The 23,288-nt window shown below is 38.7% G+C and overlaps 1 protein-coding gene across 5 annotated transcripts in view; it reads left to right on the plus strand.

Annotated features, from left to right (window-relative positions):
* The window catches only part of ERC2 (ELKS/RAB6-interacting/CAST family member 2), a 782,253-nt gene that overhangs the window by 37,617 nt on the left and 721,348 nt on the right, over positions 1–23,288 (plus strand). Inside the window, exon 1 of one of the 5 annotated variants that reach the window (XR_001145040.1) lies at positions 16,704–16,780. The exons of the other annotated variants lie outside the window; for them this stretch is intronic. The gene's annotated coding sequence lies outside the window, so the exon portion shown is untranslated. Of the gene's footprint in view, positions 1–16,703; positions 16,781–23,288 lie in introns of those variants that run through there. 5 annotated transcript variants of the gene reach the window in all.

Here is a 23,288-nt window from a genome sequence, read left to right on the forward strand (position 1 = left end):
ATCTTTTTAATCCAGTCATCTACTTTTGGGCATTTGGGTTGTTTCCATGTCTTTCCAATTGTAAATAAAGCAGCAATAAACATGGGGGTGCAGGTATCTTTTTGAATCAGTTTTTGTGTGTCTTTTGGGTAGACACCTAGCAGTAGAATTGCTGGGCCATATGGAAGCTCCATTTTTAGCAGTTTGAGAAACTTCAAAACAGTTTTCCATAGTGGTTGTACTAGTTTGCATTCCCACTAGCAGTGCAGGAGAGTTCAGAATAGGTACATTTTAATGAGGTGAAATGAGATGTTGAAGGACCTTCTATATTAGAATTTAAAAAAATCAACTTGCTATTTGTATTGGGCAATAATCCAAAGCAGTGACATGAAAACTGCTGAAAAAGGGGGATTTATTAGTTCCTGTAGTGGAGGTACAAACAACTCAGGGATGGAACTTGGGGTTGACTGGATCGAGGGTCTCATACTGGTAAGAGGACTTTTTCTCTCATTGTTCCTTCATCTCTGATTCTCTAGTTGCTGCCTCTGTCCTGTAGTAGTCTCATTTTCTCCTTCATGTGCTGGGGAGTCTTGGCTCAGAGCGAAGAGTTAAGAGATCCCTAGGTCTTCACTTCCCACTTGTAAAACTTACGGAAAGACTGTGGTCCTATCTTGGTCATGCCCTGCCATCAGAATTTGGTAAGTGCATGTGTCAAGTAGGGACAGGTATGTGTAGAGGGATTTTTGTGACTGGTGACCCTATTAGTACTGCAGGAATTGTAAGAGGAGCAAGTGTCTAAAGGAACTGAGATGAAGAGCAAAGAGATGCCTGAGAACAAAAACAAATGTCTACCACACTGATATGAACTGCTCTTAGTCATCCTCTTGCTCCAGTTGTTAAGGGCTTATAAGTCATGCCAAGTGATCTGAGAAATTAAGAAGCTAATCATTTGTCATGTCTATGAAAAAACTTACGTTTTTGTCATTTTGTACTCTGAGTTAAAGTGTGTGCTTTCCCAAAATTACCTTGGCAGATGGATTTAGAACTAGATAACAAACTAGTTTAGCAGCACAACATAATTTGGAATATGGAAACTTGAGCCAAAAAAAAAGTCCATCTTCCTCCTCTTGGAAAAGTGTTAGAGCCTCAGCTCTTCAGAGAGCTATAGTTTTTGTCTACCTTTCCAGAAATGTGGAAAAACTTTGGTCCAGACTTAAGCAATGACCTACTTAGACTGAAACCACAATTTTAAATGCCTTTCATGGGTAGGTGAAAACTTCCTTTGGTTCTGAAGATAGATGAGATGGCATGGGGCCAACAGTTGATTTCTTTGTTTGCTAGAATGTAAGAGAATGATTTGAAGTGAACTATACATCTTTGTCACAGATGTCAGCTGTTTTTGACTCCTAATCTCTTACAGTCAGCCTGAGGATCGGCCATGTGCACTGCATTAGGAGCCTTACAGATTTCTTTATTCCCAGGTTTTCTTATGAAAGACTTGGCCAGTTGTAGGAAAATAAACATTCTTGTATGCTGGACCTTTGGGGAGCTAAATGTCTTCCATCTTCCATTTTTTCTCTGAATCACATTATTTTGGCGGTGGAATAGCAACAACACACAATCACCCCCTCCCCCCCCAAACCATATCAGAATATCTCAATGAGGATTTTATTTTAATCTTACTTATGCCAAAGGTACTTATTGAAACCAAGTTCTGGAAAGAGAAGGCAAGAGGGAGTGGTAACCTCTAAAACATTCTCTGCCTACTAAAATTCCCCATAGACAACATCCTCAGAGGATTTTAAGAAACAAGGCTATGTTGACAGGAGAAAGTAACAGTGATTTTATCAGCCAAAGCAGACGGGTGGTTTCTGAACCTGGCCTCTTCTGGCCAGAGTGTAATTTCAGCTTCTATAATTAGTTGCAGGTGGAGCTCTTGTGTTGTTGTTTTGAAGTCCACTGACATCTGTGTGCAAATTCCCACCACCCCCAGTTGGCATTTGGATTCAATAAGTGGTTTGGCTTTGCAGGAATATAGAAAATTGTAAATCTATTTCACACACATATATAGATAAAGCTGCTCCAAAGGTCAGGTTCTGAAAGCTGTGGAAAGCATTTTCAAAAGTTTGGGAAGTAGGTTTTAGGCAGAGTGTGGGCATGCAGCCAAGATTTGGAGCTGTCTGACAAATAGAATTCTGGCATGCTCAGTTTCTTCTCTTTTGCTCTGTGAAGCCAACATTTGATTATATCTTGGAAGAGATGTGCAGCCATTTTGCATTTTGGTAGGAAAGTAGTGGAGAGAAGTAAAGACTGAGGCAGCTATTTCCCATTGTATAAAGCCATGGAAAGGCTTTTACTGTGTTATTTGGCTAGATACATTGATCATGTTAACTGAGTAGTTCTCAACTGGGAGCAATTTCATCTTTCAAGGACATTTGACAATATCTGGAGATACTTTTGTTGTAAGTGGGTAGGGTATGCTACTAGCATTTGGTGGGTAGACAACCAGTATGCTGTGAAACATCATCCAGTATATAGGATATTCCTTCACATTATCTGGCCAAAAATGTCAATAGGCATAAGAGAAACTCTGAGTTAATTGCATGATTACTATATCTTCATTTTTCTTGATACTCTGCCTGTACTTTTTTTTTTTTACTTTGTGATGATGAAAATATATATATTTCTGTAAAAGGAATGATATAAAAGTTAAAACCTAATTCATCATTGTATGGGAAAGAATAAATTGTGAATGATGTCTTTTATTTATTTTTTTTAAATCTTGACCTAGTCAGTAATCAGGGATTTTCAAGTACCTTCAGACCTCTTGTAAGGAAATGGGTAACCCAGTAAGAAAATGAAGTCAAATTTTAATCTATTATCCCTTTATACTTTTACTGACTTTTTTTTTTTTTAAAGATTTATTTATTTATTCATACAGAACTGGGGTACAGAGTAGAGATGCGGAGGGTGAGAGAATTCACCAGGATCAGAGTGAGGAGCAGAACAGGCAGATCAACAAAGTACAGTGCTGAGGGGAGCAGCGGGCAGGTAAGGAGAGGTCTGCCATGCCATGTGGTCACCTCCGGGGCAGGTGGGAATTGAACTCATGCGGAAGTGGCTTTAGATTCTCAGTGCTGTGCTTTAACCCGCTGCACCACCAGGGAGGGCCACTTTTACTGACTTTTAATGGTAGTTTTGTCCATATCTGATAATTTGATCTGGAAAGGGAGGAGGTATAAGCATTTTGAGTCATTTACTGTTGGCCAGGAATTTGCTAGTTGATTTCTATGTGTGTGAGCTCAACAGCCCTGTAAGACACATGGCATCCACATTTTATAGATGAGAAAGAAAGACCTCCTGATGTCTCATCTAAGGAAAATACCAAAGGAACACTCCAATAAGAGGAAGTAACTTTAGGGCTGGCTGAAAATTTAAAGCATGAATGGCAGGGGAGTGAGAGAGTTTGTCTCTTAGGATGCTTTTTAATAAGGGCATAGTCCCTTGACAAATTTACTGGATCCCAAAGAGTAGGCTTTCCAGGATGGGGAAACTCTTTGTTATGGAGTAATGGACTCCAGTGAGAATGGGCTTGTTAATCCAGTTAGAATTCTCCCTCACCGTGCCTTCCTCTGTATGAACTCTCGGGTATACCGTCTCTAGGCACAAATGTCCCTGTCATCTTTCAGCCTCCTGTTAGGCTGGCCTCTGCTCTCGCTGGACTGGTCACACTCATTCAGGATTTGTCTTTTTGGACCATTACAAATTTTGTGTCTCAAAGTTAGATTTCCCCTGTGGGTTCCGGTTTTCCTATTTCCACCTTTCTCAGCATTTTCCCCAATAAAACCTCATCTTTGTTGATAATGCTTTGAAAATCAAACTCATTTATTTACTAACACATTCAGTAACCTCTTATTTAAGGGTGAATGTAGTTGTGAGTAGCATTAATCCACTCAAACACATTGAAGGAGAAAAAAGAGATTTCCTAGATATAAATAGGCATCCAATCCAGACCTTAGGGGCATATAAGGAGCCAGGTGTTTCAAGGGGCTGTAATCATGTTAGTTGGAAAATGATCACTGGTTGTCTTATTTTCTCTTTTGGTGTTTGTTTTTATACACTGTGAAAAAAAAAAGCCACTTAAAACATCTATGTCTTCTCCATTTAGGTGTACAATAGAAATTGCCTATAATTGCTGTTTCAATTTCAAATTCAGAGAACCAGAAAGCTGGCCCCACTTGAATCTAGAGTCTGGTTGAAGACCAATCAGCTATGAACAAAGGAATGATATCCATACCCCTATGCAAAGAAAAAGGGACATGATAGGTAGGCTCTCTCACAAGAGTGCTTGTGGGTGAGAAGGCAAGGACAGCTATTGCTGGAAACATTATATATTTATGCAACATCTAATGGGGATGTAAAAATGATGTAAAAATAAACTATTATATTATTAAAAAAAATAAGACAGCATCCATTAACCTGATGTCACTCAAAACCAACTCTGGAATTTCTCCAGTGGGCACAAAGGTACTAAGTGAGACTGAAGGTCAAGTGAGACTGAAGGTCAAGAGATTCCAGAAGGTTACAGAAGCCATCATTTTACTTTTTTTTTTCATCTCAATTATAATCCCCATGATTGGATGCTATCTTATTTTTATGGACCTATGTGATCCCTCTATATATTTCAGGTAGCATCTTCTATGGAACTTTAAACAATTCTCTGTATTTCTCTGTACTTCGTTTTGTATTAGAAAATTAGATCTCCAGAGTGAATGGAATTACAGAATTAGGATTTCCAAACTTTTAAAACTAGATGTATTATAAACTGACATCTTCTATCTTAAGATATAATAGTTAGCTTGAATTCTAAAATATATATATATACTAGCTAAGTGATATTTGACACATCAAAAAAATTGAAAAAAATTAAAATTCATTGTTTATTTAAAGAACTTTCTGAAATATCCATGTAAAATAATGTAAAAATTCCAAGGCATCCTGAAATCATAAGTAAATATATGAGATGGAAAGTTGTACTAGTGTACATATGGTGAGCAAATTTAGAAATGCTCAAATTTAGAAAATTACCAAATAATAAATAGTTTTGGGAAGCCATTCACTGTTTGAGAAGCCAATGAAGCTTTGTAAGTTACCCTAGAAAAATGTATATTGCACTTTTTGTCCCTGTCCTAAACTCCAAGGACATCTAAGGCTATTTAGGTAAAATCTCTGTCTAGATATTGCCATTTAATATTAAATGTTGGGGTCTCCCAGGTGGTGCAAAGGGTTCAGTTTCAGCACAGTGAAGCTATTGGCAGCCATTGCAGTGTAAGTTCTAACCCTGGCCAGCGAGCTGACCCCACCTATCCTGCTTGCTGCTGCCCTCATTCAATCCACCTGTTCTGCTCTGGTGAGTCCTCTTAGCCTCTTCTTCCCCCCCACCCCCACCCCCTGGCCCATCTCTGGCCTATACCCCAGTCCTTGAATACATAAATAAAATAAATCTTAAAAAATAATAAGTGTTGCATATCTGTTAGGAGGAAGTAGTTCCTGGTATAGTGAAATGAATGTGCCCTTGGTAATGTGAGACATATCTTGGGTTCACTGGTCTTCATTTGTACTGAAAAATAGAGGACATGTGACAGAATTTTGGTTATAGTTGAAGAATGTGTATGTTAGTATGGTGGAAATTTGCAGATGGACTGTGCCAAATTCACTGAATGTATCCACGTCTAGTACTAGATGTGGTATATTTTAATCCAGCCTTAGGAATAGATTACCCTGAGAGAGTTTGCATAGTGCTAGGTATCAGAGAAAGGATAAATTTAAATATTTCCATTAAGAAGGCTAAGTTCGGGCCCTCCCTGGTGGCGCAGCGGGTTAAAGCATAGCACTGAGCAGCTAAATTCACTTCCGGAGGAGATCCACATGGCGTTGCAGACCTCTCCTGACCCGCCCGCCTCTCCCCTCAGCAGTGTACTTCTTCCATCTGCCTGTTCTGCTTCCGGCTCTGTCTCTGGTGAATCCTCTCACCCTCTGCATCTCTGGCCTGTACCTCAATTCTGTATGAATAAATAAATAAATCTTAAAAAAAAGTAGAAAATACTTAAAAAAAAAAGAAAGCTAAGTTCATTATGTTTGTCTTGAGATGCCAAAATTCTTAATTCACTTCAGATTATTCATTTCACTTCTTTGTGATTGCAAATAAAACATAACACTGCAGGCCCTCCCTGGTGGCGCAGTGGGTTAAAGCACAGCACTGAAAAGCTAAAGCCGCTTCAGCATGAGTTCGATTCCCGCCTGCCCAGGAGGTGACCACATGGCGTGGCAGACTTCTCCTGACCCGCCCGCTGCTCCTCTCAGCAGTGTACTTCATCAATCTGCCTGTTCTGCTCCCCACTCTGTCTCCGGTGAAGCCTCTCACTGCCCCTGAGCCTCTGGCCTGTACCCCAGTTCTGTATACACAAATAAATAAATCTTAAAAAAAAAAAACAACATAACACTGCAAATTAGATTACATCGTAGGCATTTGTGATAGAAAAAAGAACTAAAGATTCTGTTGAGTTATCAAGGAAGGGTTAATTGGGGGCCCTTTCTGTGTCCTTACCATTTGTGGAAACCACTAGAGACCCACTTCTTTTTTCTATGTAGATATGACTAAGGGACATAATGGTGAGATGAACAGTTGATTCTACCTTGGAACTTGAGCATTAAGTTTAAATTTGGAAGGAAGCTCCTTGTCTAATTAATTTTCTGAAGTGGTCTTCACATGAGCTTCGCTTTCTTTCTTTTTTTTTTTTTTTAAAGATTTATTTATTTGTGCATACAGAACTGGGGTACAGGCCAGAGGCTCAGGGGCGGCGAGAGGCTTCACCAGAGACAGAGTGGGGAGCAGAGCAGGCAGATCGACGAAGTACACTGCTGAGGGGAGCAGCGGGCAGGTCAGGAGAGGTCTGCCATGCCATGTGGTCACCTCCAGGGCAGGTGGGAATCGAACTCATGCGGAAGTGGCTTTAGCTTCTTAGTGCAGTGCTTTAACACCCTGCGCCACCAGGGAGGGCCCTCTTTCTTTCTTTTTGAGCTTTGCTTTCTTTTATAAGCCTAGACAGAATCTAGGAGAGTAGATACAGCATTCTTCAAACACCCAGTCAGTCTAGGGTTGTTAGGGAGAATTGCAGAGCTCTAGATAAGAACTTTTTTTTTTTAAAGTTTTACTTACTTATGCATACAGAGCTGGGGTACAAGTCAGAGGTGCATGGGATGGTGAGAAGATATGCCAGAGAAAGGGTGGAGAGCAGAACAGGCAAATTGACAAAGTACACTGCTGAGGGGAGCAGCGGACAGGTCAGGGGAGGTCTGCCGCGCCATGTGGGTCACCTCCGGGGCAGGCGGGAATCAAACTCATGCTGAAGTGGCTTTAGCTTCTTAGTGCTGTGCTTTAACCCGCTGCGTCACCAGGGAGGGTCCTAGATAACATTTTTAAGGCAAGCGCGGGAAGTCTGTAAATCCCTATCCATTTGGCATAGCCACCTGACAAAAATGTTCCATTGATAAGAACAAAAATGATTAGTGTAGCTACTAAAGCACTTCCTATATGGACCTTACATGAAATGATGGTAGATCAAACACACTGCCAAAGAGTTCACATATGGTATATCATTTAATATACATGGTGACCTTGTGAAGTAATCATTATTAGTATTCTTACATTTTATATGCACACAAGGCAAGCCTCAGAGGGGTGATCACTTGTCCAAAGTGGCAGTTAGTGTGGGGTTTGAACCCAGGTAGACTGACATCAAAGTTGGTCTCCAAAGTCCATATTGGTTGGTATGGAATGAACAACTCTGTGTAATCAAAGTGATCTAAGGACAGCCATGGAACCTTGAAACACCTGCATTAAATATCTTGAAACACCTGCATTACATACCTTGAAAGCCACATTGAAAAAGTCATTGCCCTTCTATGTCTCTTCCAATACTTTTGATTAACTTCAGTGAGAAAAATCTCAATTTGGCCTCAGTCTGGAATGCCATCTTAAAACCAATTGGGTTCTGGTTACTCTTAGTACAGGATATCTGGTGACATTCCTGAATGATTTGTAATTGTCAGTTTTACCCTCTGCCTCTCCTTCAGCGTTTCTGTGAGCTCACTGGTGTTATGGTGCTGGTCGGACCTGCCTTGCCTTCTCAGTTCTTGCTTGGCTGTCTTTGAAAATAATGATGAACTCCAGCTGTGGACATAGATTGCCTAGCTTCCACTTCCAGCTGGGACGTTGGACAACTTTTTTCTTTTGATTATGATTAATGTTATTTATTTATATATATAAGAACTGGGATCCAGGCCAGAGGTGCAGGAGGTGAGAGGATTCAGTAGAGGCAGAGTGGGGAGCAGAGCAGGCGGATCTACTGAAATACAATGCTCTGCTGAGGAGAGCAGCAGGCAAGATAGAGAGGTCTGCAGGTCATATGGGCTAGTTCTGCAGCAGGGGATTGAACTTAGACCAAGGTGGTTGGCAATAGCTTGATAGCTCTGAGACTTTAACCCCTATACCATTAATGAGACCCACTTTACTTTATTTCTTTGAACGTGTTTCCTCCCTGCAGAGTAGGCATAATAATAATACCTGTATTAGGTGTATAATTACTAGGGGAAATTACTGAGAAATCTGATTGGATTAAATGAAGGAGTTGTATGAAAGTACTTAAACACTATGCCAGTATGAGTAAGTCACTAAATAACTGATGACAATAAAAATGAAGGTAATCAACCTGAGGACAAAGGCAATACACGGGGAAGTAAAGAACTGGAGAATGTTAGAGAAAGGGAAACAGCCATACCTGAAAATTACTCCACCTTTGGATTTCTTGCATTTATATAAGCCAATCATAGTTGAGGCTTATATATTAATGGTGATAAACATTATATCTTGATTGATAGAACCATAAATAGAAAGGGATCTTTGAAAGTTTTGTGGCTTATAAAAATGAGTAGGTCCAAGTTCCTGCTGTAAGAATCTAGTTTAGTAGGGAAAATACTATACTCATAAAAACACACTCAGGAAAGATCCTGTAAAAGGGGCAGAAAGTTGTACTTGTCATTTAAAGATACAATTAAAATGATTTACGAGCCAGAGAAGGAAGAGATGAGGGAATACTTTATGTAGGGGAGGTGGCATTGGAGCAGTCCCTAAGGATGGAAATTGAATATTATAAACGAGTATAGATTGAAGTAAGGTGGGTGACAGGGAGTTCAGATTCTCAGCAGAGGACATGATCAAGAGAAACTAGTTGACCAGAAATTTATTTCATAAAGCATAGAAACCCTGGCTCTGTGAACTCCTCTGGTGCTGCCATGGTAAATCAGAAGCGCTCCATCAGTGTGCTGATGGCCAATAGGAAAATGTTCTGTGGACCCAGAAGTTCAGGGTCTGTTGAAATGACAACGACTGAGTTTTCCTTGGCTAAATTCTTTGACGTGCCTTATCTATCATTAGTGATAGGATATGAGCGAGGAAAAAATGCTACCTCCAAAACTTAACAGAAGTAGTGTTATATGCCAAGGAGATGTCACTACTATCTGGAGAACACTTTTTCTTTATTACCTTTTTCCTTAATAGAGTCAGTGGAATTAGAATATTCTGCTCTTGAAACCAGGTTCAGCTAAACTTTTTAAGGGCTTGAAGAGAGTTTTTGACCTGGGTATTGACCTCCTTAACTAAATCCAAGTCAATTCATATTTTGCATGTTACTGCTCTGGAAAATGTTGGGCCAGACCATTCTCATGCTAAATTAAAAAAAGAGAGAGAAAAGAAAATAAAATCCATGTTACTTTTTTCTGGTAGGTTGCATAGAACGTTTCTGCTGTCTGAGATGGAAACTAAGATTTTATAGCACTATGGGGAGCGGTAATAGAGAAAAAAGATGAGGATGAACTTCCTAATAAATGATGTTGTCTAAACCCTCAGGAGAGGCAAGCTCTCAAGTTGCCCTACAAATATCATGTGTCTCTTGGGTCAAGTGGACCCACATGTCAACCAACCAGCTAAAATCCTGAGGCTCAGTTGAAGTGTCTGACAGACATTTGTAAACATTGACCTATTTTGCTAATTTAGTCACGCCATCTGCTGCTTACTCTCTGGACAACTACAGCTCTTATAAGGACATTGTAATAGTTGGTATCAAAAGAATGGTCCTGCAAATGAACTTTTCTAACCTAGATTTCTCCAGACATATCTTCCCACTTTCCAGTGGAGATACTACTGGGTCCCCCGGTAGAGTTAAACATGGTGATGACTGAATGACAAGCAAATCAAATCAACAAATATGGAAGTAACCTGCTCTATGCTGGAGTAAGTGCTGAGGATTAGTAATGGACAAAAATGGCTACCTGTGTGAAGCTTCCATTCTGAGGGGGAAAACAGAATTACTCTTTTTTAAAAAGTCATGATTTGTTGCAAATTGTCACTTATCCAAGTGATGATGCTGAATAGGATTGTGGGTTTCAGGCATCAGCTTTCTTTCGACCTATGCTAGAAAGTGATTATGGATGTGGTAAAAGTGGATATTGGATTGGAGTAGCTTGGAAGTAGTAATGTTGATTTTCATATTCTTGCTGCAAGGAGCCTGGCTTTAAGATGGTAACTGGGTGAGGAAGGGCTTGCAGAATTTGGGGACTCTCCCCTGAACACTATGTGATATACTTGACCATATTCATTAATTCATGAGGAATGGGCCAATAGAAAGGGGTTGTTGGTGGGACAAAGTCTGCAAGAGGATGAAAAAGATGAGTTCAGCCTTGAGCAAGGGGTGAGCTTTCGCTTCCTCAACCCAGAGAGAAGGTTGTCAGGAAAATGAAAATGTCCAAAAAGTGACAGTAGTAGGTCTGAAATAAAGTAAGTACCTTCTTAGGACCTAAGGACACTGGTTGAACAAAAAGAGAAAACCTCAGAATGGGCGTTTAGATTTGACTTTGGTAACAATGAGAATATGATGTTGTCTTCATCACTTGTTCTGGGCTTCAAGTTCTGGGTTCTTAAATAATCCTGACTGCATCACTGTAATGAATAAATTATCTGTTCCCTGTTGGTTGAAACATGCCACATCTCTAAGCTACTAAGCCTTTGTGGCTAAAGGAAGTCAGTGTTGCTATAATGTGACTCATGAGTGTATTTGAGGGGGGTGTGGGGCTAGGTATGAGACAGGTATGTTGAAGCTGGTGAACATGTGCATATTGCATATGGTCCTGGTTGTTCTGACGGTTCTATCAGATGCTGCTGATCGGGTGACTTTTTTGGCTGTGAGATGACACTGTAAGCCCATTACTCTGCCGAGTGGAGACAGGCGCCACCAGCATTTCCCAGGAGAAATTTTACAAGTAAAATCTAATTTTACTCTTGCTGTTGATAGCATTTCTCAGCTATACTAATTACTATCCTGACAAAAACTCTGCAGAAATATACCCCACACTCCCAAGAGTGCAAAGGGGGAAAGAGGTTGTTCTTAAATAATCCAAGAAAAGGTTTCACCTGTGGATTACAAGGTTATACTACTTCTTTAATCATGACGTTTTTAAGTGGAAGATACTCTGGCTTAAAGAGAATTTCTGTGTTAGCTTTACTTTTGGCTTTCAGATCTTGTGATTCATTTCCTATTCGATATCAATTGCAAATAAAATTATTTTAGGAAGGAAAATGACAGTTTGGGATTGAATGCTATAGCTCAGTGTTTTTAAAAGGCATTTTGCAAATTGGAATTATGTTTTGTTTTCTTCCTAGATTCCTTAATAAATATATACATACCCATCTAATCATTCATTCAGCCAGTTTTCCAGTTATTAAAATAATATTCCTGACGATTGCAGTTTAATAAATAGTTGTCACATAAAATGTACAAATATATACAGAGCCAGTGCCTCTTGGGCTTTATGACACCAGGAGGCCTAGATCCAATTCTGACTCTGACACAAGTGGACTGTGTGATCTTGGGGATTGGTTGCCAACATTGAAAAATTGGGAGACTTCCAGGGAAAATAAGGATTTCTGAATTTTCATGAAAAGTAGACAAATCTGGTAGGCTTAGGTGGGACAACCATTCTTGATTGCTGACCTACCCTTTAATTGATATATGTATTTCTTAGTTTAAAAGTAAATTGAAGACTATTTCCAAACTTAAGGGAAAAGTAAAATATAGTCTCTTTTGGTGAAATGCCTGACTTTTCATGTGGGAGAGGGTGGTGGCACCATCTTAATAATTCTTGTGGCCTTCAAGCAGTTTAAAACTCACACATAAGGTTGGAAAATGGGGAAAGACCTCCTTTTGAATATTTGGGGAAGGAGAAATGATGAAGTGTATCATGATTGGTTAACTGTTAAAAGTCCAAGCTAAATGACATGATTTTGTGTGATGGGGGAAGTCTGGTTGCCTAACCTGAAGTAAAAGGGATCATGTTTCCCAGATACATGGAAGGGAAGGGAAGAGAGGACTAAAAAAAGTTCATTTTGAATTAAGGTGTTTCTCCTCATATCCTAAGAAAGAAGATGCTGAGGCATCTTCTAGGGAATTTGCTTTGTAGGAGAGGTCTTTGTTTGCTTTTCTGGTAAGTTGGATTTCTATAGCTGCTCAAGTTCTTAGACTTCCTGGGAAAAGTACAGGCAGACAAAATTGTGATGAAATCAGCACCCCAGTCCTGTATTTCCTAAGGACACTTAATCCCAATACTGTTTAGTCAAATTCCAGTTGCTGGCATTTATTTTGGAACAGATTTTATATTTTGATAGGTCTGACAAAGAGTGTAGTGTGTATGCATGTGTGTATAAGTGTGTGTGTGTGTGTGTGTGTGAGAGAGAGAGAGAGAGAGAATGCATGTGTCTGTGATAGAATTAGTGCTATAATTAGGGCAGATTATAACAGGTTGATGGGTATTTGTTTTGAAGAAGAAATGACTTTAATTTTCCCAAGTTTTTAACTTTCTTGGTATTCTTCACACCTGTATCGTTATGATAGGAAGTACAGTACATCAGAAGCCACTTCATAGTGAGCATTATTCTCTGAGAAAACATAGTTTATTGTATACATTTTCCATTAGAAAGAAATATGAATTTGTCAGGAATTTGGGCTGGATTTTGATATCTCAAGGGTCTTTCTCTCCCCAGGAACTGACCAAACAATTATATACCTAAACACTAGCAGTCATAGGGGAAGCAGTATAGTTTTATTAATTAATCGATGAGGATGGGCTCAATATGTAAACTGTAGCTGTGTTCCGTTGGACTTACCATGGTCCTGTCCACCAGCAACAGGTTTCAACCAATTCTTGGTCACTGGCTAATCATATCAGGTACTCCATTTTCAAAGTGGAGTCAATAAAGAATATCAGAGAGAAATAGAGGGTGTTGGACAGTACCTCTTGATGTCCAAAACCTTAAAAAAAGTTGGGAAATAACGACTTATCACAAAAAGCTAAGTCTTGTTCTACACATAAAGCTAAGTCTTGTTCCTATTTTATTATTCTTTCTAGTCATTGCCATATTCCTGGTTTTATAATTTGTACCTTATCAATAGCTATAATAGATATAATTATAGTAACAGCTAACATTGATTGAGAACTTACCACACACCAGGCGTATATATTAACTCCTTTGCCCCCCCACCCCCAAATAACACTGCGAGTAAGTATTGTTTTGGTTCATATTTTACATATGAGAAAAAAAGAGATAAATAGCAAGCAAATAGGTGACACCAGGATTCAAAGTAGATGGTCAGGTTCTGAAGTGTGAGCTTCTCTGTCAAAGAGGTAGGAAAGAGATTAGTGACCTGAAGGGATCAGACCAGCAACTGGGAGACCAGCATGTAATTTAGAGCCTGACTTGGATCTGCCACAGACACATTGTGTGACTGATAGTTTGCTTAGAAATTCCTCACTCAGAACCTCAGTTTCCTCATCCGAAAAGTGAGGATGTGATTTCTGGTTAAAATTTTACTCTGTTAGTTTCCTGGGCCGGGTTAGAACAACCACCCACTAGCTTGTTGGCAAAACAGCAGCAGCAAAATAACAACAACTAAAGCTCCAGAAATTTATTCTTTCACAGTCTTGGAAGCCAGAAATCTGAAATCAAGGTGTTTACAAGGTTGGATGTTTCTGGTGGCTTTCAGGGAGAATACATTCCATGCCTCCTGGCTGCAAGCAGCCCTGCAGTTCTTTGTTCTATAGATGCATCACTGATCTCTGCTTCTGTTTTCACATCACCTTATCTCTGTGTCCTTGTGTTTCAAATCTCTCTCTGCTTTTCTCTTTGAGGTCCCTTCTCATTGAATTTAGGGCTCTCTAAATCTAGGAAGATCTTATCTCAAGATCTTCAGCTTTAATTGCATCTGTTCTTTTTCCAAATAAAGTCACATCCACAGATTCAGGGGGATAGATATGTCTTTTTTGAGGGCACTGTTCAATCCAATACATTCATCTTCCAGCTTCTCCCCCCTACTGCTATGTGACAATGAGCACAAATATTGGAAAAGAAAGGGTTAAAGCTGGGTGTGACTGATGCTTCCTATGCAATTTGGCACAGTGAGTAAAAATCTAGAAACTGGAGTCCAGAGCCCTGGTTTCCATCATTGGCTCTGCTATCCTATGTCTATGACTTTGAAAAAGTCCCTTAACCCCCACCTCTCCTGCTTCAGTTTTCCATTCTATAAAATGGAGTACTAAAAGTAACATTAAGAAATTATTAAATGAATGACTATATATGAAGTAGTTAGAACAATGTTGTTAGTGTTAGCTGTGGTGTTCTTACTCCCATTTAGAAGTTAAGTACATACTTAGGATTTTGAGAGAGAAATGACTTTTGTGAGGGTTGCATTTAAAATATGGCAAGGAGTAGCCCACAAGTGCTATTTTCCCACCACTTTAAATTAGGAAGTCCAAATGTGTCTGAAATCTAAGGATCATACTTTACAGTGTGCTGAAACAATTTTTGGCTTAGTCTTTTGAGACATCAAATAAGCTAAAGCAGGGCGCGTCTGTGCTCACGTTGGAAGAGGCGGGTAAGCAGATGGAAGGAGGCTGAGGGAGCGTTTTTATATGTTCATGCAGGAGGCGTTAATTTTTCAACATCTTGTTATTTACAGTTAATTTTTATGAAAGATTTTTGGAGATGCTCAGTTTTTCCCCTTTCTGCTGAATGGCACAGGGTTGTCACAAGTTAATCTGCTAATAGGTTAAAGAATTAGCAGTTTCCTGTTTGGGGATTGAAAGCAGTTTGAGTTTTGCTACTAACATGAAGTTTAATCTTCTGGATCCTGATTTTTTTTCGTCGATAGCCCATTGCCTTGCAAAATTTACCCATCAGCCTAGACACAGCAGTAATAATTATTGGCATAGGTCTTATGTTAGGAATAGAACAGCAGATTCATTTGTATTAATATCATATTCCTCTGCTATCTAGGGCGAGGAGAAAACAAGTGGGTATGAGGATTCATTAACTTGCTAAAGGTGAAGTCATACTGGAGGATTGACCTTCAAATAAACCATCACAACTTCGTAGAACTGCTCCAATTGAAATGCTTGAGGTCCTTAAGAATAAGGCCCCTGAAGGCAGATACACTTGCATTTAAAACTTGGCTCTAAAATTTAAACCAACTATTTGATGTCTCTGACTTTCCATTTCCACATCTGTAAACTGGGATGATTTTACAGTTTCCCTTATAGAGAGGTTTAAATGAGATAACACATGTGGAGTGCTTAATGTGTTGCCTGGCACATAGTAAGTACTCTGTAAATGTCAGTCATTATTACAATAGAAATGAAATGTCTTGGGTGAGCTGTCAATAGAATACTTCCATTAATTTTTTAATGAGTTGATGTTCATGTTTCATATTACATGTTTCATATTACACACTCTATTACCTGTCTTTAAATCTTTTGCCAAGGTTCATTTACTATGTGTATGAATATAAATCCTCAATTCTGACATTTTGGATACAGCTGTGTGCATATATATAATTTTTAAAAAGTCACACCATAGTTACAGGCACTGATACTTGGATACTGAAAACATCTTCTGCACCACCTTTTAAGTAAAGCTTGTAAGAACTTCACTGAGACCAGCTTCAGTAGTGAGGCAGTTTTGAGAAAATAAGAAGGGGTTTATTCTAACGGTTAACACCACATATCTTTGGGGACCCGGGTTTGCCCATTACACTGATCACTTTGCGTACGTAACTAAAATTCTGCTGGCGCAGTCTGCTTGAAAACATGGAAAGCCCTTAGCGTGAGCAAGAGTAAGCATACATTAAGTGCTCTAATTACTTGACGGTATTAAGAGAACTGAAACCTTCCAGAAATCTGCTAAGAACCAAGGTATAGTTAGGGTTTCGGGGGTTAGATCGTAGGTGTTACTGGAGGAATGAGTAATTTTAAATCTTTATTCAAGAACTTATTTTTAATATATTCTAGCATGAATTACTTCGCTCCCTGTCCACTTTTCTTCATTCCGCCTACTGTTTATTATTTTTTTTCCTTATATTACCGAGAACAGCTGATTGGCAAATACCACCATTGTTTTGTGGGTTGAGTTTCTGTATTGTACAAGGCTACGTCTTCGGTTACTGGGCAGGTTAGGCTTTGGCTGCACTGGGGTCACGTGTCAACTTCCGAACCAATGAACAAAAAGGGGTGGGGCCTCGTGTCAACCGGAAGCCTCAGTACTCGAACTTTACAAACACAGCCATTTCCCAGGGAGCGAGTATGTGAACCCACAGGCAGACAGTTGGTTACTGGACTGGAAAAGTTTCCCGGTATGAAGGTGGTACTTGTCCCCCACTCAGTGCGCTCCCTTTGTCTTGTTCCCTTTCCCTTTCTCCCTCAATCAGCGCCACACCGAAGGCTCCCTTTCTCACGTGGGCTTGCAGAGCTGTGCTTGGCGCTTTGCACGTCCTGACCCCCTGACCGCGGCTGTCCTGCCTCGCCTCACTTGTGGTGGAATAACTGGCTTCCAGGCCTTTCAGGTTTCAGACAGGTGTCACCTACTGAGAGAGGCTTTCCCTATTGACTGTGGTGCCTTCCCGCCCCTTTTAGTTCTGTGGAACACTAACAGTGTTTGTTTGCTTATTCCTTTATTATCTGCGTGGTAAAAGTTAAGTATTTATTACTCCTAGAATGTCCCTGTTAAAGCAGGGACTGTTTATGTATTTGTTTTGAACTAATGAGCATGAATTAAGAGGTCTCCCATGCAAGTGGAATGAATATATAAAAAATACGTTATTATTTTATGACTTGATGTTCATGTTTCCTACTACAAGTTATCTTTAATGAGTGCATCATGCTTTACTACCTATCTTTAAATCTTTCACCAAAGCTCATTTACTAAATTTATATTCTCTATCTTACAGACTCTGTGTGTCTCACAGACATAAAATTAGTTTGCTTGATAAGTCTTCTGAAATTTGACAATATGGATACAGCTTTAAATATTGAAAACATCTTCTGTTTCACCTAGAGTCCTCAGGGAACTTCTCTGCCTATTTTCTTATTTCTGGCTGCTTGGGTTCACATTTTGCTTCCTCCACTGGTAACTTTCAGAAGTGAGTTCCTGGAAAAGAACTTTAATGTGAAGCCAGCACCTGCATTTTAACAAGACCCTCAGGTGGTATGTGTTTGCACAATGAAGAGTGAGAAGCTCCAGCTTGTGTAGTGGTTAAAAAAATATATTTCTGAATCCTGTTCCCAGAAATATTTCAGAAGGCGCACTGTGGGCCCAGAAATCAGCATTCCAAAGAAAGACCCTGTGTAGTTCTTAAGTAATTGGTCAGATACCAAACTTAAGAACACTCTCTTGAGACTGTCAAGGATGGAAGTCAGTGGGACTTGAGAGGGATATGACCTTGACTTAAACCTGAAAATGCTTCTGGTCTGATGAAATCTGGGGCCTTCCTCCTGTGAATCCATCGGCAGAATTTTAATACTTTTTGATCTTCTAAGCTTTAAATAAGACTTGGAAAAAGAATAGTGTTCACACTAGGAATACTAATAGTCTGTTACATTTTGGGGTTAGTGAAAGTTGTTGAGGGTAACAAGATTAGTGGTCTGGGTTCCTCTGGAATAGTTTTTATTGGCTTCTGAGACCAATTGTTTTATGTGGCTCAGAATAATAAAGAGACACTTATCCTGTCTGTCTTAATTTTCCAGATGGCCTCCAGGAAATTTTCCAAGCAGAAATCACATTTATTCAGTTCAGGAACCCACTGGGAAGATGATATAGTTGTAGAAAAAGCCAAATTCTCATTGACTTTGAACTTAGTTTTTTTCTGAATTATTGTCTCGTTAGGTTTTAAAAAAACTTTAATTTTTTTCTTTTCACATCTACTTTGCATCTCAGTGACTTCCATTTAACTTAATTGTTCCTTTGATCTATGTAATGAAATTAAGAGGTAATTTGATGATGGCTTTTTGAAAAATGCATACTCTTTAAAAATACATTATGTGGATTTAATTTGATTTTTCTCCTTCCCTTTCCCTATAATCACAATAATATTGTTTTAATTAAGGCAAGTTTTGAAGGTATTTTTTTTTTTTTCTGTGTAGTGCACTGCCCTAGGCACCATGGGAAGGAACAAGCCTGCCAACATAATTTTTGGGGTTCAGTGTAAAATGAAAATTCAGGGCCCCTATTCAGACATTATTGGACAATAGACATTAAACTATGCACAGGATTCTTCTAAACCTGGGCCTTATGAGGCTCCATAGGTCATAACTGTGAAGCCAGCTTACATGTCAGGTCCTGGGTTGTCCAGTGTGGAGTCACAGTTATCCAAGAGGGCAAATTCAACTATACTTTGTTCCCTTTTAACATTTCCCTGGGCAGTATACAGTAATTAAAGCAAAATGTTCATCTATTTAACACAATGGTTTTCAACCAGGGGTTATTTTGCTCTCCAGAGGACTTGTTATAATGCCTGGAGTAATTTTTGGTGCAAAACTGGAGAGAGTACTACTTGGTGTGAGTAGGTAGAGGCCAGAGATGCTGCCAGACATCCTGCAAAGCTTTGCATAGTTCTCCACAAAGAATCACCCAGTGGAAAATGTGAATAGTGCTGAGGTAGAGGACCTCTACTTTAAAATATATATATATAAATATATATATATATATATATATATATATATAGTTTTCATAAAAAAAGTAAATAATGGATAGAAAAGTTTATAACAAACACGACAGGAAATTCTCAGGGGTGCCAAAAGAAGAACTTAGGGAAAGATATTCAACTTTAGTTCTAATAAAATATGTGTGAGTTAAAATCATGATTACTTTCAGTCATCATATTGCTAAGATTCAAACAGAAAGCTAACGTAGAAGAGAGCTCAAAGTGGCACAGTGAGCCCTGATCACCTAATTAGTGTTAAGTTGTCCCAGCCCTCCTATATAACCCATATTTTAAATGTGTGATCCTTTAGTAGTTTGTTATGTCAAAGACTGGAGAGAACCTAACTACCCCATTTAAAGGATTGACTTAAGTTATTTCTACCAGGGAATATTCTGTAGCCATTTGCCATATCACTTTGCTGTATGGAAGAATGTTGATGAAAGATAACAATTGATCTGGCTACAAACTAATAATTTATATTGAAAAATTTTTGTGCATATTAGGGTATGCTTGTGTTGGGGGGCAAAAGTGACTAAGTTTTTTGAATTTCAATTCAAGTCAGCTATTACTTGATTGTTTATCTTATTTGATAAATTTGTTAAGGGTCTCAACTTCCTCATTTTGTAAAATAAGGGTGACTCCTGAGTAATCTGCTCACTGCACAAAATGTCTAGAGATACACAGGTTTGAGTAGAGTTAGAAAAGCTTACAGGCTGTTTTCTAGGCATTGTTCAGATTGTACAATGTTGGGACTTGCCTGTTTCCCTCTTTTGAGGTAGAAAACAGGCTAAAAGAGGATGCAAGAAGAAGACAGCTTTGTGGGCTGAAATTATGGCTAATAAAGCTGATAAAATTCTTTGACAGTTTGGCTGAGAGGTTTATCACTAACACCTTTTTTTAAGTTTGGGAATGTAAGTTTTTTTAGCTACTATTAAAATCAGACTAAATTACCCTTCTGATAGTTGATTGATGTTACAATTATATATCAAACTAAAATCTGGACTGCAATGAACATAGTATATAAACAGGTGTTAGCAAAATCATTCATTAGGGCTTTGCTTACAACTTGTTAGTAGAAAATAATTGGTTTTTAGGAGAGAGATCTTGATACTGCTGACTAGTGGAGATTGGGGTTTGAAATAACCTTAGTGTGTAGTTTTTGTCTTCATTTTAATTTGTAACAGGTAAGTTAGATCTTTCTGAAAAATATTCATTACAAAGCGTTTTCCTAAATTTATGCATTATTGACAGTATGACCTGAAAAAAATAGGTTGTTTAAGTATTTTTTTTTCTAATGGGACTATTACCAGGGATATCTACACTATACTACTCAGTTTTAGGTGTTTCTTTTTTAGCATGTACTAGAAATTTTCCCAAAACTGTGGAGAAATTGTGCAGAAACATAAACAGAAACTAGTATAGTGACTCTCTGTACGCCTATCACCTTCCCCAGAGCCAGAAAACCATGGCCTGCTCCATCTACATCCACCATTTGTCTTCTGGGTTATTTTGTGTCAGAACCCAGAGAGCCTGTCAGTTTATCCACAAATACTTAGTCTTTATTTTGTATAATAATATTATCACATAGGCTGAAAATTTAACAATACTTTTTAATACCACCAAGTATTTATATTTCCAGTATTCTCATAAATACCATAGTTTTTTTTTTAAAAGCAACTTCTCTGAACAGAGTTCAAATAAGGATTATATTTTGTGGTTGTTTGATGTTTTAAAACTCTCATTTATTTTTCTGCCCATTTGTTATTGAAGAGACCAGGTTGTTCATCCTGTAGTTTCTCACAGCTGAGATTTTGTTGATTGCACTCCTGCAGAGTTCAAAGTGTTTATCTGTTCTTTGTGTTTCCTGGAAATTGGTAATTGAATATAAAGACAGGACAGTAATAACATTCTTTTAAATTTTTCTCAGAAAGTTAAGTTTTTAGGTGGTTCTCTTTTAGGGAAATAATGTATATCATTTGAAGTAAAAAATAGAGCTAAGATGCTTATTTTTTATTATAAAATATGTGTATGTGTAAAATCTGATCACATGAAAAATTCTGCAGTCTTATTTGTAATCAAAGGGGAGATGAGCAGGCTCTAATTTGGTGGGTATTAATTTTTAAGCCACAGATAGAGAACGTAATGAAATATAGTAATGGCATAACTGGGATTTTCAACTTGGTTTCCCATTCCCAGACATTATCCTTACCATGAAAGTGATTGAATCTCAAAAGAATTCTGAATGCTATAGCATTTCCATATTCCATCCTTGTGTCCTGCACTGTGTGAGTAATAAGTCAGAAGTCTGGCAAGATTTGCCTACTCTCAGTCTGTGAGTCTGCATTGATTTAAGGATACTTTTATTTTGAATAAAGCACGCAGGCTCTAATGGCTTTTGGATTGAAGCTTTTACTTGCAACTCTGTGAAGCAGTGGTTTGTCACCTGTGTATCTGTGACACAGAAAAATTCAATTAATGTGAGCATACTGCATGGAGAGCATGATTTTTGAGCCCTTATTAAAGTTAACCTGCAGAAGGGAGGTATTTCCTTTGTGGCTCATTGGTATGCTGTATTGGCATTACCTCATTTATTAATTTGAGTGTCCACTGGGCATGGCCATGTTGTCCATGGGAAAAACTGTGGGATAGAAAGTTGTGAGATTTAAATTCTTAACCTACCTCTGTTGTAGTTGCCAGAATAAGCAAATAAGAATACAAGATGCCAAAGGAGAGGGGCAGGAGTGAAAAGAGGATGGGGCTGAGAGGACAGTGGACTGTTTTGGTGGTGGGAGAGAGCGAGTGATAACACACCTGCGGGCTAATATTATGCTAAATACTATACCTTAAAATATTAACAAGGATGTAAAATAATAATACTGCATTTAACACACACGCACCCACCCACCCACACACAGACACACATGCGTGCACATGCAATGCCCATTTTAGTTTTAATTTCAGATGAATAGGGGAAAATTATTTTGTGTATGTCCCAAATCAGCATTATATGGACATGCCCATTACATGTGCAATACTAAAACACTAGTTTTTTTGGGTGGGGGTGTTAGTCATTATTTTTTATTTTTTGAAATTGTCCTAAATGCTTTAAAAATTATTTGTTTACCTGAAATTCAAATTTTATTAGGTGTTCAATATTTTATCTGGCAACTGTGGTTTGCTGGAAGTTAGTTATGTGATTTTTGGCAAGTTGCTTCACCTCTTTGGATCTCAGTCCTCCTCTGTAAAATTACTGAATTGGAATATGATCTCAAATACCTCTTATATTCGTCTTATAATTACTTGTCCAAAAATACTCTCACAAAAGTATAAAAAAGCAGCTATGTAAGCTTATTCTTTGCTGTTTTGTTTGACTTTCAATGAAATTGGAAGAAACCTGTGTTAAAGACTGTGTTGTCGTCAACTCTGTTTCTTCCCATGTGCTAAAATAAAAGAATTTTCAATATGGCTGCCTGGAGTCAACTATACATTTCCCAGTCATCTTTGTAACAAAGTATGATCAGGCCACTAGATTGTGAGTGAGCACCACTATGTACAGCTTCCGGGAAGTGTAGTTAAAGTGGTATAATTTTCTCCTTTGGTTTTTTTCCTTCTTGTTGGGGGTAATGTAGACATTGTAGGTGGAGCTGGAGCAGCCATAACTAGATAAACTTAGGATGAGCTTATCTGGAATCACAAGAGCTCAAGGGTATGGGTGTCTAACACAGCCTGCATTTCCTATTTCCACACCTTTTTGTAATAAAGACAATTTCATCTGTGTAAGACACTGTTATCTCCAGTTCATGCTAAGTAACATGCAAATTAAATATTTGTCAGGGAGCGACTGGCATAATTACGTAAGTGAAAATGGAAACTATGTTAGCCTTTGTGTGAGGGAAATGGGCTATAGGATTGCATGTCTCCATGTGGGTTGTCTGAAAGAATAGGCAAGGAGCAGGTAGTGATTGTTGTCAGACCATGAGAATTCAGAGTGAGAGGAGGACAACATTTTTTTTTAAAAGATTTATTTATTTGTGCATACAGAACTGGGGTACAGGCCAGAGGCTCAGAGGCGGCAAGAGGCTTCACCAGAGACAGTGGGGAGCAGAACAGGCAGATCGACGAAGTACACTGCTGAAGAGAGCAGCGGGCGGGTCTGGAGAGGTCTGCCGC

The sequence above is a fragment of the Condylura cristata genome, unplaced genomic scaffold (genome assembly GCF_000260355.1).
Source record: "Condylura cristata isolate star-nosed mole 26May11 unplaced genomic scaffold, ConCri1.0 scaffold00004, whole genome shotgun sequence".
NCBI classification, from domain to species: Eukaryota; Metazoa; Chordata; class Mammalia; order Eulipotyphla; family Talpidae; genus Condylura; species Condylura cristata.